General features: G+C 46.7%; 1 protein-coding gene across 3 annotated transcripts in view; it reads left to right on the top strand.

The window, feature by feature from the left end:
- Positions 1–18,229, top strand: part of CPEB1 (cytoplasmic polyadenylation element binding protein 1) — a 55,705-nt gene that overhangs the window by 1,901 nt on the left and 35,575 nt on the right. For all 3 annotated transcript variants that reach the window (XM_005878463.1, XM_014549604.1, XM_014549605.1), the window contains one exon: positions 9,105–9,279. The gene's annotated coding sequence lies outside the window, so the exon portion shown is untranslated. Of the gene's footprint in view, positions 1–9,104; positions 9,280–18,229 lie in introns of those variants that run through there.

An 18,229-nucleotide genomic window follows, 5' to 3' on the forward strand; every position in this document is an offset into this window, starting at 1 on the left:
AGTGAGGACCGGCCGCGGCCATGGGTTTGGCGGAGCCGTGGTAAGAGACATAGGGGTTGCCAGCCTGGCCCGCAGGCTGGTGAGGGAGGCTGCACCCACCTTGACTCCCGGGGCCTGGGGCCTGGGGCCTCAGCCCGGGGGAAGTTTAGAAGGTTGGGTCGTCCCGGTTGGCATCCCTCCCTGGCCTTTCCTGCGCGTGGGAGTTCTCCACGGTCAGGCTGCCCTGACTTTCTTGCCGGTTCCCGGAGGGCTCAGGCCAGGCCGTGGCCCAGCGCTGCCCGAGGGGCCGGGAAAGGCCCTCCTGCACGGATGCACCTTGCAGGCCTTGCCCCTTCGCACGGTGCCCTGTGGGGGGGGGCCCTGGGACCAGCAGCCTCCCCCCCAACACACACACACACCACCCCGCATCCTGGGCTCCTGGTGGTGCCTCATTTCTCTGGCAACTGCCTCCTTGGTCTCCCTGGCTACCGAGCCAAACAGGCAGAACAAAACCGTGGAAGCGTCGGCGTGGTGGTGGTTCCTCCTGGTCGGCTTGTTTTGATCGGGGGTGGAAGGGAGTTCTGTTCCTGGAGCTCAGGGGAGCTCTGCGCTGTGGGGAGGCCCGCGGGCCCTGAGGGGGGGCGGCGGTGCAGGCTCCCTGGTCTCCCCTGCCTCGCGGGGCTTTCCAGAGCCCCTCGGGGTTGCTCTGGTCCCGGTGATTTCACTGCCACTCGGGCGGCCTGGCTGTGCACAGAACTAGGACTCGGACGTGGACAGCCCCGTGTGTAAGTCCATCCTCGACCCCCCGCCCTGGCGTGGTCCTGGGCCCATCGCCCTGGGCCAGGCTCCCCGGCTGGAAGGGCAGCTGGAGGAAGGGGAGCGAGGTGGGAAGACTCCAGGCTCAACACCGAGCTGGCAGCCAGCTAACGCTCTCCAGCTGTTTATTTTGCTTTGCATCCTGAAAACGGCCTGCAAACCCAGTCCCTTCAGGGGCCGAGGTCACCTAAAGGACCAGAAGGAGAGGGAGGAGGGAAGAGTGGCCCCGCTGACGGGAGCAGCCAGGAGCGGGTGTTGGGGTGTTGCCCTGCCGAAGTGTGGCCCAGAGTTGATGGAAAGTTGGTTTTTTTCCTAGTGAAGCTCCCAATCTCTCTCTTTTTAAATGAGGCGATTAAAAAAAAAAAGTGTAGCCCTGGCCAGTTTGGCTCAGTGGATAGAGCGTCAGCCTGTGGACTGAAGGGTCCCAGGTTCGATTCCTGCTCAGGACATATGCCTGGGTTGCGGGCTCCATCCCCAGTGGGGGGCGTGCAGGAGGCAGCCAATCAATGATTCTCTCTTATCATTGATGTTTCTATCTCTCTCTCCCTCTTCCTTCCTCTCTGAAATCAATAAAGAAATATATATATTTTTTAAAAGTGTAAGCACCGTATGGACCGAAGGTAACATACCTCTCAAGACTGGATTCCACCTGAGGGCCAGTCTGGGTTGTGTCTTAAAGCACCCCTTTTAGAACCCCCCCCCCCAATGTGCAGAAGAAGAAACGGGCTCAGAAATCCTACCACAGCGACTAAGTGGTAAACCAGGGGGTACACCTAGGTCTTCCTGGTGCCACCGCTCAGCAGGACACTGTATTCTGGCAGCCGGAGGGGTCAGGGCAGTGGGCAGTGGTCTGTGGGCGGGTCCCAGGGGCCCCGCTGCATTGGAGGGAGGGGTGGCAGGCAGCAGTGTGGGTCTTCTGAGCATGAGGGTGGCAGTGTTGACCGCAGGAGGAATGTGCTGTGTCCATCATTCCACCGTGTGGATGAGAGCAGTGAGCTGGTCCCGGGAGAGCCAGAGGGCTGGACTCCTCCCACCATGGGGGTGACCCTCGGAGGCCTCTGCACCAAAGACTTGCCTTTTTCAGAACAGTTTCAGCAACTTTTTTCTCCCGAGACAAGGCAAATTTGGAATTATATCATTGTTTTAAGACCCATGAGAGTAGAATGGGGCTTATTAAATCTCACCTCTTCTGCCTTAGCTAAAATTCCCCTAATCCTGTTTCTTGGATTTCCAGGAAGAATTAATAAGGGTTTTAGCAGCATCCCAGTAAAATCTTCTGGGGTGAGCCCCCAGGGCATCAAATAGCCTTGCGCCAGAAATGAGGATCTGGACTGTCATTGTGGGCAAAACTTAGTGTCCCAGCAGTGTACACAGCCCCACTAGCACATGTACGGGGATGCGTACCTTTATTTCTGCATCTTATTCCCAAGGGAGTTAAAGCATACAGCAATAAAGAGCATACTCAGAGCCTTTGCCAAAGCGATTTCTCCGTGAGAATGCAGACTCAAATACGACCGAGAGCTTTTTTACCTGCGGTCAGGGAAGTTTTGGGAAAGGTGGAACTTTAAAATGTTACCTGTCCCCAGCTGCTTCTAGAGCAGCCTTTACAGGCCAAGCCCCCCAGCTATGAGTTCATGTTTGGGAATTTGAGGGTGGAGGGAAGGGTGGCTGGTTACAGGGGCTTTCTGCTGGTATTTTAATGCTTTTATGTGCTAGGCAATATCTCTGCAGACTTTCTCACTCTGCCTCCAGGTCCCTCAGCTAAATGACTGGTTTCTAAAATTATGCATTTGTTTAAAAGGCAAGTTAATTAGTGAATTTGTAGTTCTGGATGGAAGTCTGGGACAGGAATGTGTACCAGACCTGTAGGTGAATGTTTAGGCTGTAGTCTTCAGTAGCTAGTGGTGGAGGCAGTAGAAGAATCATGGGATCAAATCGCAAATTATTTTCTCTTCGATGGAAAAGCCGTGCTAATCCCATCCATCCTGTTCTGCAAATCGTTTCCTAGCCAGAATCTAAGCCGTACTGACTCTGGGGAGAACTTGCCAGCAAGCCCCCAAGGGTTGGGGGGAGAGTGTGTTAGGGAGTGAGGGGTAGGAGAGGGGTTGGACCTTGAGGTTGGAATGGAGGAGGTTACATAAAGAATTTTCGCTTCTGAGTTAAAACCAGGACTCGCTGATGAACCCTTTCAGGTTTTATTAAGCCTTTTGCTTTCCCCTTCCCTTTTGCCCCCCACATTGTAGCTTTGGAAATGCCCTTCGTCTCCTTTTCTGCCATTGTTGAGTCTGTTGTTAGTTAGACCTGGTGGTGAGAACTTGTCATCTTCTGTAAGCACGGATTCTAAATGCTGAAAGTTTTCATGTTCCATAGGATCCCCCAGTAAGGCATTTCTCAGTTATAATAAACTGCCTGAAAATACTGAACTAAAAGGTACATGATATCTGTGGTTAGTTCATAGGAAATTTATTTGATTTCCCATAAAAAGTCAATCTCCAAATTTCACTGTTAAATTCACATTGTAGGCATAATTTTCAGTGAGTTTTGCTTCTCGGATTTTAAAAGGCTTCTATTAGGGATTATCTTGCTTCCTTGATATATAATGTGTTTAAAATAACAGGCCCAGTGGGGGGCATTCCTGACAAATGGTCTTTGCTCTCAGTTGTACAGAACACTTAGGCATGCACGATAACCTCTGATTTCTACTTTGGTTTTTGTTTTGTTTTTTTGTGGGGGTTTTTTGTTTCTTGTTTTGTTTTTTTTTGTATTCCTGTATGGTTGGAGCACCCTTTTAGGTTATAGTGAGTTAACACTGTTTTGATGTTTTAAGACCTGTTTTGTGATGACTTTCCTTGAGGTAATTGGAAAATCCCCAGAGGGCAGGTCTGCAGATTGATTTGTGTGCTAAAATGGGTCACGGTTGCCCGTAGCTGTTGATTCTGAGTAACTTGACTATAATAGCGTTGAGTTTTCTTTCTTCTTGGGCAGCATGATATACTGATACAGGTGCCATCCTGACAGGCTTAGCACCTTGGCTAGAGGTCTCCCTTCCTAAAGGTGGGGGAGTAGTTCTCTGTTGGAAGAAAGCAGTTACCTGGAAGGGCAGGTTGGGGTTTTTGTTGTTTTGTTGTTGTTGTGTGAGTGTCTGTGTGTTGACAGAACATTTAATCTCTTAATAAACACCTGTGCTCTCTGGATTCTGGTTTTGTGCTCCTGGCTTCTGGTTCTGACACCATCTGTCTCCTGAGTTTGCCCTTTCTCCTGAGACTTTTTTTTTTAACCTGTAATTTTGGAAGTTTGAAAGGTGTTAGAGACCTGTCTCCCAGGTAAAACTTGGAGTTGACACCAAGCCCGGATTGTAACATCTGGCTCTATTCTCACGGACAAGGAGACAGGCTTAGGATGAAAAGTGATTGTTCTGAGTTTATCCAGTGAGTGGATGTTAAGACCCAGATTTGGAACCCAGGCCTCTCCGTTTCCAGACTAGTGCTATTTCTAGAATCCATGCACCTTGACCTTTATGTTGGTCTCTTGATTATTTCATTTTACTTAAAATTCTCACTTGGTTCATGAGACTGTGGCTTCCTTTCCCCCCACTTGTGTCTGATAGATCTTTTCTTGCCCTGGCACTTGCAGGCTTCCTCCTCCCCCTGAATGCCACATTCCCTGTGGTTGGTTCTGTTGGCTCATTCTTGTCCTCTCACACAGAGGGCCTGTGTGTTCCCATAGCACCAGCTCCCTCTCCCTGATCAAGTTTTAGGTGGAGCTCTTTAGCTCTGATTGTTCTCAAGACCCCTGGTTCTGATTGGCCTCCTGAATAATGTGTGTATCTGAGGCATATTAAACCCACCAGGTCTGAAAGCAGAACCAATGGCTTCATCTCCTGGGGCTAATGTGATTCTATCCCCTCCACCCAATTAGTCTGCTGTTTTTTGCAGCTCTGCTCTAGTGACCTCTTGGGGGAAAGAACTGTGTCTGAGTGGTGGTGGTGGTGGTTGCTTTTACCACTAGAGGCCCCACTTGGGCTTGTCTGTTCACACCCACCACTCTGGGTGGGGCTTGGCCTTGCTGGTGGTCCCTCTGACTGGGGGTCCTTGGGTCTTCATGGATGGTTATATCCCCCAAGCTGAGTGGAAAGCTGTGGACTAGAGGGCCTTTTCCTACCCTCCCTCCTTCTGCCCACCCCCCACCTTCCCGGAATGACTGTGAGGTGTTGCTTGATTAAACTCAGGAGTTTTAAGATGAAACACAAACTTCCCTTGGGTTTTTGACTTGAAGAGGCTGAATTTAGCTGCTCAGGAGGTTATGCCAGCTCCACCATCCTACTGCTTTCTTTTCTTTTTTAAAATATATTTTTATTGATTTCAGAGAGGAAGGGAGAGGGAGAGAGAGATAGAAACATCAATGATGAGAGAGAATCATTGATTGGCTGCCTCCTGCACGCCCCCTATGGGGATCGAGCCCGCAGTCCGGGCATGTGCCCTTGACCAAAATCGAACCCGGACCCTTCAGTCCACAGGCCGATGCTCTGTCTACTGAGCCAAATCGGAGCTAGGGCTCCTACTGCTTTTCTTGCCTGGGTTTGAGAAAATGTCTTAATACTAAACCTTCTGAGTGTTTCACAAATGCAAAAACAAAAAAACAACAACAGCAAATGGTCCTGTTACATTCTGAACACATACATAAGCTTCTTGGTGAACCTGACAACCGTGAATACCTTGAAAGTATGCTTCTGAGTAACAGTGACTTAATCAACTGTGGAATTGGGGAACATCTGTCACTAATACGTTACTTACTTAGCATATGCAGGTGCTTTATATATTTCTCTAGGTGGTACTCCTTTTATACCTAAGGCATCCAAGGCTCAGAGAAGATACCTAAGTGGTGAACTTAGTATATGTACTTCAAGGCCTGTGTTTTTTCTGTTCTGCAAAACGGTGAATCACAGTTTTGGGGGAGAATTCTTCCCCTGTGGAAAAAGGGGGTGCTTTTTTCAGATGGTAGTCTCCCCTCTCTTCCCTTCTCCTTCAAGGATTATTACCAGAGGAAACCACTGTTTCATGATGGGAATGTCAACTGTTAATCTGCTTGAAAAGAGGAAAATTGATACCTGCTAAAATAATAGCTTGTATTAGCAGAGATTCCTCATGAACCATCCTTTCTGACATTTACATCTAGTTTTATTTTGAGGCCATTTTTAACCAGTAACTAAGAATTGTTGTTTTTCTTTTCTAGCATTGCTGATTATTTCTTCCTGTTGATCCATGATTCATAGTAGCACTAAGGTTTACCCTCTCTTGTAAGTCTTTGTCTTAAAGCCTACTTTCCTGTCCATAGTGAAAGACCAAATAAAAGTTTTTTTAAAAAGCTGCAAATGGTCTCTTTATGGCAAAACTAGAGGCCCCATTCGTGCACGGGTGGGGTCCCTCGGGGTGGCCTGCAGAGATCAGGCCCCAGCTTGTGCCCCCAGCCTTGCAGCCCCGCCTGACACCCTACCTTGGCCTGGCACCGCTCCCTCACCTGCTCCACCACCCTGCCTGTAGGGCGATCAGTCGGGGCCGCCCCCCACCCCCACTTCAGCGCCTAGGAGCCAAGTGGGGGCCCTGCCGCTGCTGCTGGTCCCCATCTGTGGGGCGATTGGTGGGGGGTGATCGGTCCCTGCTCTTGTCCGCCTTTACCTGGCGCCGCCCGCTCACCTGCTGCACCATCGCCCTGCATCCCGGTCCCACTCTCGCTCTCCTCGGGGGCCCATTGGGGCGGGCAGTGCCTCCACTGCCACCCGCTGCCAGCGCTGCATCGCTGATGCCCACCATGTTCCGTGCCACCCCCTGGTGGTCAGTGCACATCATAGTGAGCGGTCGAACTCTCGGTGGAAAGACCGCCCGAGGGGCAATTTGCATATTAGGCTTTTATTTTATAGGATAGGACAGTGGTTGGCAAACTGCGGCTCGGCAAACTGTGGCTTGCGAGCCACATGCGGCTCTTTGGCCACTTGAGTATGGCTCTTCCACAAAATACCGACTTCCGTGCATGGGCCATGAAGTTTCAATCGCATTGTACGTGTGCGCCTGCACGTGGTATTTTGTGGAAGAGCCACACTCAAGGGGCCAAAGAGCCGCATGTGGCTCGCGAGCTGCGGTTTGCCGACCACAGGGATAGGATATGCCAAAAATCACAGTGAAAGCTATAAGGCAGTAGTAGGAAAACCTTATATGGGTATGAACTCAGACCTATAAAGCGATCATAGTCAGATAGAATATACAAAGTAATGGGTCCGTAAGTAGAGGGGTGGGTAGTGTGTGTATTTTGAAAATGAAAACTGAATTCATTTAACTGGAGAGTTTGAAAGGATCCCTGTAATCTGTAGTAGGTTCAGGTTTTAGGCAGTCTGATTTCTATTATGTGTCTAGTCTTTGAATTAAGCTTTTCAAATCAACGGACTAGCAAGATTAGACATGGAAGGACTTGGGGTCTACAAAGGAATAGTTGGCCAGAGTATACCTTTTTCTCCTTTATGAGCCAATAGATTCTTTTCTTCAAGGGTCCCTCTGGTGGCCTCTGACCCCTTGGTGTCATAATAATGACACTTCTGATAGCCAACTTCCATTGGTTCAGCACATAATCATGTACCAGGTACTGTGCCCAGCATGTTCTGTTATTGATTCACAAAATCCCTGTGAGATGGTGTTACTACTTTTATTCCTGTTGTACACATAAGGGAGGTTGTAGGTCTGTTCCCCTCTGACATCGCTGGCTTTGGTCTCCCCGCCGCCCCCTTCCAAATTCGTTACTCAAGGCAAACAGTTGGGTACTTACTGATGTGATTATGCCATTCGGTATAAATGGAATACTTCATTTACCTTTATTCTAATTTCAATGTCCTCTGCATCTCTCATTTGTGTACATGAGAGGAGGGAGGGAGGGAGTCGTTCAGATGTCATTTGCTTTGAGTGTGGAGGTTGTGGTGTATGTACCTAATAGGATTGGGAATGGGGCACCGTTGGACAGGCATACTCCTAATTAGGTTTTTAAAGACGGCTTCAGATAGTAAGAGTCTCAGACCTTCCCTTCTTCCTGGGGAAGTTTTTCTCAAAGGCCTCCAGGTCTGCATCTTTCCCCAGACAACTGAGGCACTTCCCTCCCTGGCTCTCCTGCCTCCATCTTTCAGGGGGTTTCTCATTGTCCCCTTCTAACACTCACATACAGTTGTCATTGACCTTCCTGTAAGTGTGGTCAGGACCTGTTGTAGTAAATAAAAATTAGGTTAATTTTTTTTATATTAAGAGGGGCCTTTTACAGTTTGGAAACCTCTGGTTGAAGGTTGGTAGATACTTTCCATTTCACAAATGGGGAAACTGAGGCACAGGGGTTAACTGCCAATAAGTGGCCGAACCATACTTTTTAAACAAGTGTATTGAGATATAAGTTACATAACCATACAGTTCACCTCTCAATGTGCAACTCAATGATATTTAGTATGTTTACAGAGGTTTGCAGTCATAATCTAATGAGGATATTTTCATCATCTCAGAAAGAAACCTCGTACCCATTAGCCACCACCTCCTAATCTCTCTCCCACTCCTTTGTTGAAGGCAATTAATCTGCTTTTTAGACTTGCTATTCTGGATGTTTTGAATAAAAGGGCTTATATAATATATGGTCCTTTGTGACTAGCTTCTTTCACTTAGCCTAATATTTTCAAGGTTTATCCATGTAGTAACTTGTATCAATACTCCATTCCCTTTTATTGGGAAATAATATGCTACTGTGAAGACATACCCCAGGCTCTGGACCAGGTATGTCTGGTTCTTAAACTCCCCTCGCTGCTACCTTGCCAAGGTAAATCCCATTACTGTAGAAGGCGCTTGAGGCAGTTTTCTCGGCACCTTGCTCACAGTAAACACTCATTAAGTATTTTAATATATAAGCAGGAAACATGAACCCTCCTTACTTTTATTATTATTTTTTAGTCAATCATCACCAGAGAATTTTTCCCCCATTGCTTTTCAGAGAGAGTGGAAGGAGGGAGGGAGAGAGACAGACAGAAAGACAGACATCAATGTGAGATCTCACATCACCTGGTTGCCTCCTGCACGCTCCTGGGGAGCAAACCTGCAACCCAGGTATGTGCCCTTGACTGGGAAGCAAGCCTGTGCCCCTCTGGTGCACGGGCCGACGCTCTAACCACTGGGAACACCAGCCAGGACCAAATCCTTATTACTTTAACTTCTGCTGTGGGGTTGAGAGAAGGGGTGAAAGTCTCTGTTTGTCCTAAAGGAGTGTAAACCTGAATATCTTTGTTCTGTGTCTAGGAGGAGGGAGCAGGAAGGATAAAAGATTGCTGGGACCACCAGGAAGCCCATGCCCTCTCCACATGCAGCAATGCCAGTATCTTTCAAAAGATAAATGCCATATTGGATAACTCTCTGGATTTCACTAGAGTCTGCACTACACCCGTCAATCGAGAAGTTCATGATCATTTGCCAGGTGAGTTGGATTTGAAAACCAGATGCTCTGGGCCTGTGTGCAGCGTTGTTTCTAGGCAGCCTTCTTGCGAAGCCTGTGAAGAATGGCCTTGAATCTCCGCCAGCACTTGCCCCTCCTGTAGTTTCCTTTGTGGGTCCCCCTCTGAGCAAAGACTGCCTTTGATTACAATATAGAAATCTATTTTATGATGGTCAAGAAGATTGGGTAAGAAAGGATAGGTCAGAAGTGACAGGACTATTTACATAGAGAATTACAGTGCACGTCACAAGTGATTATAGATTTTCTGGTAGCACCATTTTTAAAAAGGTGTCCAGCTGGTGTGGTTCAATGGTTAAGTGTTGACCCATGAACCAGGAGGCCATGGCTCAATTCCAGGTCAGGGCACATGTCTGGGTTGGGGGTTCAATCCCCAGGAAGCGGCATGCAGGAAGCAGCCAATCAATGATTCTCTCTCATCATTAATGTTTCTATCTCCCCTTCTTCCCTCCTTTCTCTTAAAATCAATAAAAAAATATTTTTACAAATTAAAAAGTTCAAAGGGTGAAATTAATATTTTTTCTGATCCAACATATACAAAAAATTTTGATAGCATATAATCAGTATAAAGCCATTAATGAAATATTGTTTCTTTTGTTAATATTAAGACTTCTAAATCCAGTGTATATTGTGCATGTACAGCATAGCTTAGTTTGAACTACCTGCATTTGGAGTGCTCAGTAGCCACATGCGACCAGTGGCTACTGTATTGGACAGCACTAGCTCTTGCATATTTTAGTTGCTTTTAAACATGAGTGCAAGTCAACACGAATGAGTTCTTATGATACTGTATTTAGGGTTACTCCACAGAGCAGTTCCGCATCTCCTGAGGGTGACACTGCCCAAGGAGGCTTGGAGGTGCCAATAGTGCTTCATAATCTTTTTGTGTGGGAGGTGCAGCATGTTATAAGAACATTGATGGAATGTTTTTTGATTTATATGAATGTGAACATTTTTTAATTTTTTAAGTGGACCTTGGGAAAAAATGTGGCAACAACAGGGTTTCTCAAGGACAAGTGATTGCTGATGTTTAGTTACAAGTGTTTTATTTATTTTTTAAGTTGGCCTTGGAAATAATTCCCACCAAGATGCAGGAGTATGTGAACATAGAGTAGCTAAATGTTTGAGGGAGACGTTTGTTAGGGAGACCAACTTGTGGTAATTGTAGAATTTGTTTCTATTATACTGGAGGGCAGTTGAGAGAAGGTCACTGGGAACGAGGCTTCTGTCTTTTCTAACTTCCAAAAAAGTGTAGATACGTTATATTTTCTGTTAATTGGAATAAGCCATCAGCAAACCTCATTCCCCTTTAGCTTATGCTGAGTTAAGAATTCAGAGAATCTGCTTGGTTCTATATACATGTTCTGTTTTTCTCCTTTGAGAAAATTGTATGAATTCTATTCCAGTAAGAGTGACAATCAACAATGGTTTAATTCTCACTGGATTACTTCACATATGCTGGAAACTTGTAGTTTATAGCAGAGTATTTTTCAGCTAATGCTAGGTTGTTGAATTGTCTAGGGCAAGAATGTCAAACTCAAAGGCTAACATGGGCCAAATAAACAAGGTTTAAGTTTATGTGGGCCGCAAAAAAAAGCTTCAATTTTCATAGAAATGTAGGTTTATTTCGATAGAAACATGCCGAATACAAAGGGCTGAAATAAATGAGTCATTGTTAACATAAAATAATAGAACATTTTATTAAAAATTAATATTTTTTCTTGAACATGAACTTACCAGACACTGAATAACTGCACAAATTAATAAGCATAAAGCAAATAAACCTTATTTTTCTTGTTCTCCGAAAGTGACATATTTCCTGTTGCGCACACCAAACAAGTCAGTCCAAGACTAATGATGTGGCCATCGGCTGCTAAAATATCCGCTGCTAGTATCAGTGGAGAGAAATGGTGTGCCTGTGCGTAAGGCGCATAAGGGAAATGAATGCAGCACGACGATAGTAATCAGTCGTTAGCGAACGTTGTAGTTCGTCATTAATGATTATGTATAACAGGATATTGTAAAAATTAAGTTATGAAATTTTTATTAAAATGTTTCTTACATACCGTTATATTGGCTGGGCTGCAAAAATATTCGTGTGGGCTGTATGTGACTTGCGGGCCGTGAGATTGACATGCTTGGTCTAAGGCAGTGGTTCTCAACCTGTGGGTCGCGACCCCTTTGGGGGTCGAACGACCCTTTCACAGGGGTCGCCTAAGACCATCAGAAAACATATAATTACGTATTGTTTTTGTGATTAATCACTATGCTTTAATTATGTTCAATTTGTAACAATGAAATTGGGGGTCACCACAACAGAGGAACTGTATTAAAGGGTCGCGGCATTAGGAAGGTTGAGAACCACTGGTCTAAGGGTGCGGGCGCGCACGTACAGTGCAATTGAAACTTCGTGGCCCATGCGCAGAAGATGGTATTTTGTGGAAGAGCCACACTCAAGGGGCCAAAGAGCCGCATGTGGCTCTCAAGCCGCAGTTTGCCGACCACTGGTCTAAGGGAACGGGCCCATGGCTAGTGAGAGGGGAGCTGTGAAGAGTGTATGACCTCATTGTTAGGTGCCAGGCCCTGGTGAAGGTGTTGCCATTGCACTCTGCCCAGGTCAGCAGCTGGTCAGACTACAAGACATGTGTACTTGGTGGCCTCTTCAGATCCTTCTCAGGGCACATCCAAGAGATACAGTGAGAAGAATACCTTGAAAAAGTAGAGAAACCTGGGTTCTGAGGTCGACCCTGGACAGTGAGATAAAGTAGACAGTGTTTCCAGCTGTTAGACAGAAGGGTACCTGCCCATCCTGCCTCACAGGTTCTCCTGGGGCTCAGATGAGGAAGCAGGACTGCAGTTTCAAGGGACCTCAAGGAATTATAGGGAAAGCTGTGGTCAAGTAGCTGGTGTTCTGAGCCCTTCACACACACTTTGCCCCCATGTGTGGTCAGCTCTCTCCCTGTCCCCACTCGAGATGTTAGCTCAGGGTCTGCCTGGCCCAGAGCAGAGGGCGGCTTTCCCAAGTTTGCCCAGCAGAGCTCCTGACAGGCCAGATCCGCAGGAAAACCAGCCTGTGGCTAACGAGGAAGGAAACCTGGGTGTATATTTTCCATGAAGAACTTTAAGAAATAATCTGAATTGGTCGCTTCTGGTCTAAAGTAATCGTGAGCTCTGGCCAGTGTGGCTTGGTTGGTTGGGCATCGTCCTGTGCCCTGGGAGGTTGTTCATTCTATTCCTAGTCTGGGGCACATGCCCAAGTTATGGTTTGATCCCCAGTGGGCGGGAGGTGGGGGGAGTGCGGGAATCAGCAAATCGATGCTGCACTCTTGCATCAATGTTTCTCTGTCTCCCTCTCCCTTCCTCTATAAAAAAAATAATAATAAACCATTCTAAAGTAATTATATTACCTAAGAAAATAAACAATCTTAAGTTTTTGAAATTCTGAGTATGACAGCATTATAACTAGGGAAAATATGGCAACAGCTGAAGGTTAAGAAGCATACGTGAGAACGTTCTGCAGTGTCTGAACAGGATGCTTGTAGAAGACCGCGCACTAATGTAGAAAGGTAATTGCAGTATCTGAAATGAAACGACAGAGTACAAAACAGTACTCCCTTCAGTGTGTGTATGTGCTGGGGTGATGGAGCTAAATGTACACAGGCTTTGCATCGATCGCATTTCACTTTAATTGCACAACTTGTTTCGTGTAGGTGTCCTCCTGTTGCAGGCGTTACGTACCATTTGTTTTTCATTTGAACAAATGTTTGTGGTCGGTGACTGGTAAGGCTGTTGGTGTGCCAGCTGTGACCCGAGCTCTCACCGTGCACCACAGAGTGGGGTTGGTGACAAGGCATCCCTGGGAAGTGCTGTGCCGGTGGCAGAGGAGGGGAGATGGTGCCTGCGAGGGAACCAGGAAACACTTTAGGATGAAGCAGCCTTTGAAATGGGCTTTGAAGAAAAAGTTATTCCAGCGTAACTGGATGTTGAGTCGATATTTTTCCTGTCACTTCAGGATTGGCCATTAGGGTCCAAAGCTGAAAATGAAGAGATGTTCACTGACCTGTGGTCCACTGAGAGTCCCCAGCAGTTGGGGTCAATATACTTTTCTGATCACTTACCAAGAGGCTCCAGAGCTGTCCCCGCTCCCACGGATACTCCCTCGGCCTTATTCCAGTCTGTACTAGAAGGCGGGGGGAGGGGGGGGGCACGGGGTAGCATTTGGAGTGATCCCCTCCCCCTCTGTCACACCCAGTGGAGGACTGTCCTCTGAGAGCAGTGTTTGTACAGACTGAGGGAGCTTCCAAGAACGAAGGCTGTGTACAGTCTGGCAGGCTAGTCAGTGGCATCACTCCCCTTTTGTTGGTCTTAGGGCTCTTCAGCCTGGCAGCCAGTCCAGGTTTCCTCATATCCTCAGCCCACCCTCCCTCCTCCCTCCTCCCTCCCTCCCTTTCTTCCTTTATATATTTCAGAGGGAGAGAAAGATAGAAACATCAATGATGAGAGAATCATTGATTGGCTGCCTCCTGCACACCCACTACTGGGGATCAAGCCCATAACCTGGGCATATGCTCTGGCCGGAAATCAAACGATGACCTCCTGGTTCATAGGTCCACGCTCCATCACTGAGCCACACTGGTTGGGCATGTTCTCAGCTTTCTAAGAGAAACTCTTCGCTACTGTGTTTCCTGTGGGATATTGTGGGGATGCCATATAATGTTCTTTTATGAGACTCTCAGTCAGGGTTTGATCAGGAATTAGAACCACGATGAGTATTATGGACTAAGGGGCTTATTATAGGACTTAGGCTTTGCACAGATGAGGGAGGAGTGGGAGTTGAAAGATGAGAGAAGGGTCACCAACCAGCCCTCCTGAAGCATTGGCGGACAGTGAAGCCAGGCACCTCTAGCCGCCTGTCGGGCATGAAGGAGAGGGAGCTGGCAGAGATCTGCACCTGGTGGGGAGCTGGGCTTGCTCTTGTCTTCAGGGCCTGCTGTAGGACAGAGAACTGGATGTGGAGTGGAGGAGAGCAGGCACCAGCGGAAACGTGCCCCCCTCTCTGTGTCTGTCCCTCACTCTAGCCAGATCTGCAGACCTGATGCTCTTTACTGTCTAGCCACCTGCAGAGAGATCACCTGTAGAGAGGAGGCAGAGCAGCACTTGGACTGGAAGAGCTGCAGTGGAGAGTGGGAGGGGAGCAGCCCATGAAGACTGTTCTCCAGTCCCTCTGCAGCGCTGCCCTTTCTCACTCTGTGAGGTGTAGGAAATGTGATATGCGATTTCTAAAAGCCCTGGACTGCGTGGTACCATCCCCACCTGCTGGAGTGTCAGGGCTTTGCCACTGAGAGCTTAAGGCTTGATGCCTCAACCACAGGTAGGATTACTCCCACTTGAGTGTGTGCATTCAGTTTCTGGATGTAGGTGTTTTACGTCTTTTTGACTGAAGAAGAGCTGAGCACACTTGCTGTGGGAGAGGGCGCTGTGCAGAGGTCCAGCAAGGCCTAAGGCTTCTGGAATCAATACTAAGAAGGGTGTTTCTGCTCTGAAATGAGGGGCTTGAACTAAGTGGATTCCAAGTTCCCTTCTATTCTGTGGTTTACTGTATTAAAATAGAAGTACAACCTAATTTTATATCGTTAGTGAACTAATGTCAAAGTTAAAATCTTTCAGTATAAAATCTTCCTTTGTAAAAATTAGGAAAATATTTTCAAATTCATTTAGGGGATGTTAAATCTTATATATTTTTTCTTGTTACAATAATATGTTCCTTGTAAAAAATTTCTGAAGAAAATAAGTTAGAAGGAAAAAATTATACATAACCCCACTACTCTTGTCGTTTTAGTATCTCTCTTCAGTATTTTTCTTATATATATGTATGTATTAAAGTGAAAGCTTTCTGAACATACTGTGTAATAATTTGTCCCTTTATCTTTTCTCTTTCTGTCATTCATTTTCTGTATTTTTCAAAGCTACATAGCATTTTACTGTATAGACTAGAGGCCCAGTGCACGAAATTTGTGCACGGGTAGGGTCCTTAATGGCTGCCTACCTGTGTATTATGAAGGCTGGGGCCTTCCTTATTCCACGCCGCCCCCTGGTGGTCAGTGCATGTCCTAGCGAGAGATCAAACTCACAGTTGATCGAACTCTTAAGGGGACACTTTGCATGTTAGGCTTTTATATATATAGATAGATAGATGCATTATAGCATTTTTAACCTGGGTCCCTGGGTAGAATTCAGGAAGTCAGGTAACTTGGGCAAGTAGGAACTTAGATTTTTTTTTTTCACCAATGCTGAACTGAAATGTAGCATTTTTTTCTATTATAAATGTAGGCAATAAGTCACAATGATATTAGCCTGACCTAATACTTTGGCAATAATCATCACCATCAGTACGATGATCGAACATTTTGAATCTGATTCTTTCAATAGTCATTGCACATATATATTGAAATGTCGTTTATGCTCATTATTTCAAAATTATCACTTGCACATATTTAGCAACATTATTCTTAAAGGGTATCCATGGGCTATAGCAGACTGCCAAATAGTTCATGGTACAAAAAGTTAATAAGTCCCCACTGTTGGAGATAGGTTGCTTAAATAGGTGTCTGTTAAACGGTAGAAGTACCTGAGGTTAAAACTCTTGTCTGCATATGTGATTATTTGGACATAGTACAAACCCCTAAAAGTAAAACTGTTTCATCAAATAACTGTATTTTGCCCTCGCCGGGTAGCTCAGTTGGTTAGAGCGTCGTCTCACTACACCAAAGTTGCAGGTTTGATCCCCAGTCAGGGCACATAGAAGAGTTAACCAATGAATGCATAAATGAGTGGAAAAACAAATGGATGTTTCCCTCTCTCTCTCTCTCTCTCTCTCTCTCTCTCTCTAAAATCAATTAAAAAAATTTAAGTATCTTTTTTTATTGTTGACAGTATTACTGATGCCCTCATTTACCCCCTTTGCCTCCCTCCACCAAGCCCTCACCCCACCCCAGCCCTTCTCCACACCATTGTCTGTATGCATGGGTTATGCATATGTGCGTATATGTTCTTTGGTTATTCTCTTCCCATCTTCTCCATCCCCTTCCTCTCAGATCTGTTAGTCTGTTCCATGCATCCATGCTTTTATGTCTCTGGACCTATTTTGTTTGTCAGTTTATTTTGTTCATTAGATTCCACATATAAGTGAGATCATGTGATACTTGTCTTTCTATAACTGGCTTATCGCTTAGCATAATACTCTCCAGGTCCATCCATGCGGTGTCAAAGAGATCCCTTCTTTTTCACAGCTGCATAGTATTCCATTGTGTAAATGGACCACAGCTTTTTTACCCACTCATCTACTGATGGGCACTTGGATGTTTCCAGATCTTAGCTATTGTAAACAATGCTGCTGTGAATGTAGGGGTGCATATATTCTTTCTTACTGGTGTTTCAGGATTCTTAGTGTATATTGCCAGAAGTGGGATCACAGTTGATTTTTTATTTTTTGAAGAAACTCTGTGCTGTTTTCCACAGTGGCTGCACCCATCCGCATTCCCATCTGCAGTGTACTAGGGTTCCCTTTTCCCACATCCTCACCAGCACTTACTGTTTGTTGATTTATCTTTAATGCTTTTCGTGCACTTGTGAGATTACCTTCCCTTTCTGTAGTACTTGAAAAAACAAACAAACATTGCTTTTTAAAATCCCTAAGTTTTATATTCTGTGGCTCTACTGTGATTTGGCACTGTCAGGAGTCTTGAATTTGCTGTCATGTCTGCACCTGACATTTGAACACTGTAGTATCAGGTAAAGCAACATTTCATTGTGTTTGGACTATACCAATTTTATTTTAAAACTAGAGGCCCAGTGCATGAATTCGTGCACCAGTGGGGTCCCTCGGCCTGGCCTGTGGGATCAGGCTGAAACCAGCTTTCCGACATCCCCTGAGGGGTCCCGGATTGTGAAAGGGCACAGGCCAGGCCGAGGAACCCCACTGGTGCACAATCGGGGCTGGAGAGGGACACGAGAGGTTGGCCAGCTGGGGAGGGGACTGCAGGAGGGCTCCAGGGCGTGTCTGGCCCTCTCGTTCAGCCTGATTGGCCAGAACCCAGCAGCAAGCTAACCTACCGGTCGACTGCCTACCCCCCTGGTGGTCAGTGCATGTCATAGCGAGCAGTTGAACGGCCTTAGCATATCATTAGCATATTACTCTTTGATTGGTTGAATGGCTTACGGGACACTTAGCATATTAGGCTTTTATTATATAGGAAAGGATTTGGGGACACCACTTGGACAGCATGCTGTATTCCAGGACTGGAGTCTTCAAGACATTCTGCTTCAGAAACTCCCATACTGGAAGCTGTAGGTTAAGTGGAGCTGGACTTGGGTCCGTTTGCTCTCTATACATGGTATATGCACATGGCAGTGGAATCTTGGAAACACTGGATGTGAAGTGGACATTCCGCTAAATAAGCGGGGGGTGCGGGGGGTAGTAGGAGCTGGTATTAAAAAATGAACTGCTGGTAGGATGGGATGGATTTAGTACAACACTCCATGGGGGCCTAAGTGGAGAAAAGAGAAAGGATCCATTAATAATTTTATAAAATTACTAGAGGCCCGGTACACAAAAAATTGTGCACTGGGGAGGGGGGCGTTCCTCAGCCAGCCTGTGCCCTCTCACAGTCTGGGACCCCTCTGGGATGACCACCTGCTGGCTTAGGCCTGCTCCCCGGGGGGATTGGGCCTAAGCCGGCAATCAGACATCCCTCTGGCAGCCCGGGAGCCCTCAGGGGATGTCCACTTGCCAGCGGGGATCAGGCCTAAGCTGCAGTCGGACATCCTTAGCGCTGCTGAGGAGGCGGGAGAGGCTCCCACCACCACTGCTGTACTGGCAGCCGTCAGCCTGGCTTGTGGCTGAGCAGAGCTCCCC

Source organism: Myotis brandtii, unplaced genomic scaffold, assembly GCF_000412655.1.
Source record: "Myotis brandtii unplaced genomic scaffold, ASM41265v1 scaffold561, whole genome shotgun sequence".
Lineage (NCBI taxonomy): Eukaryota > Metazoa > Chordata > Mammalia > Chiroptera > Vespertilionidae > Myotis > Myotis brandtii.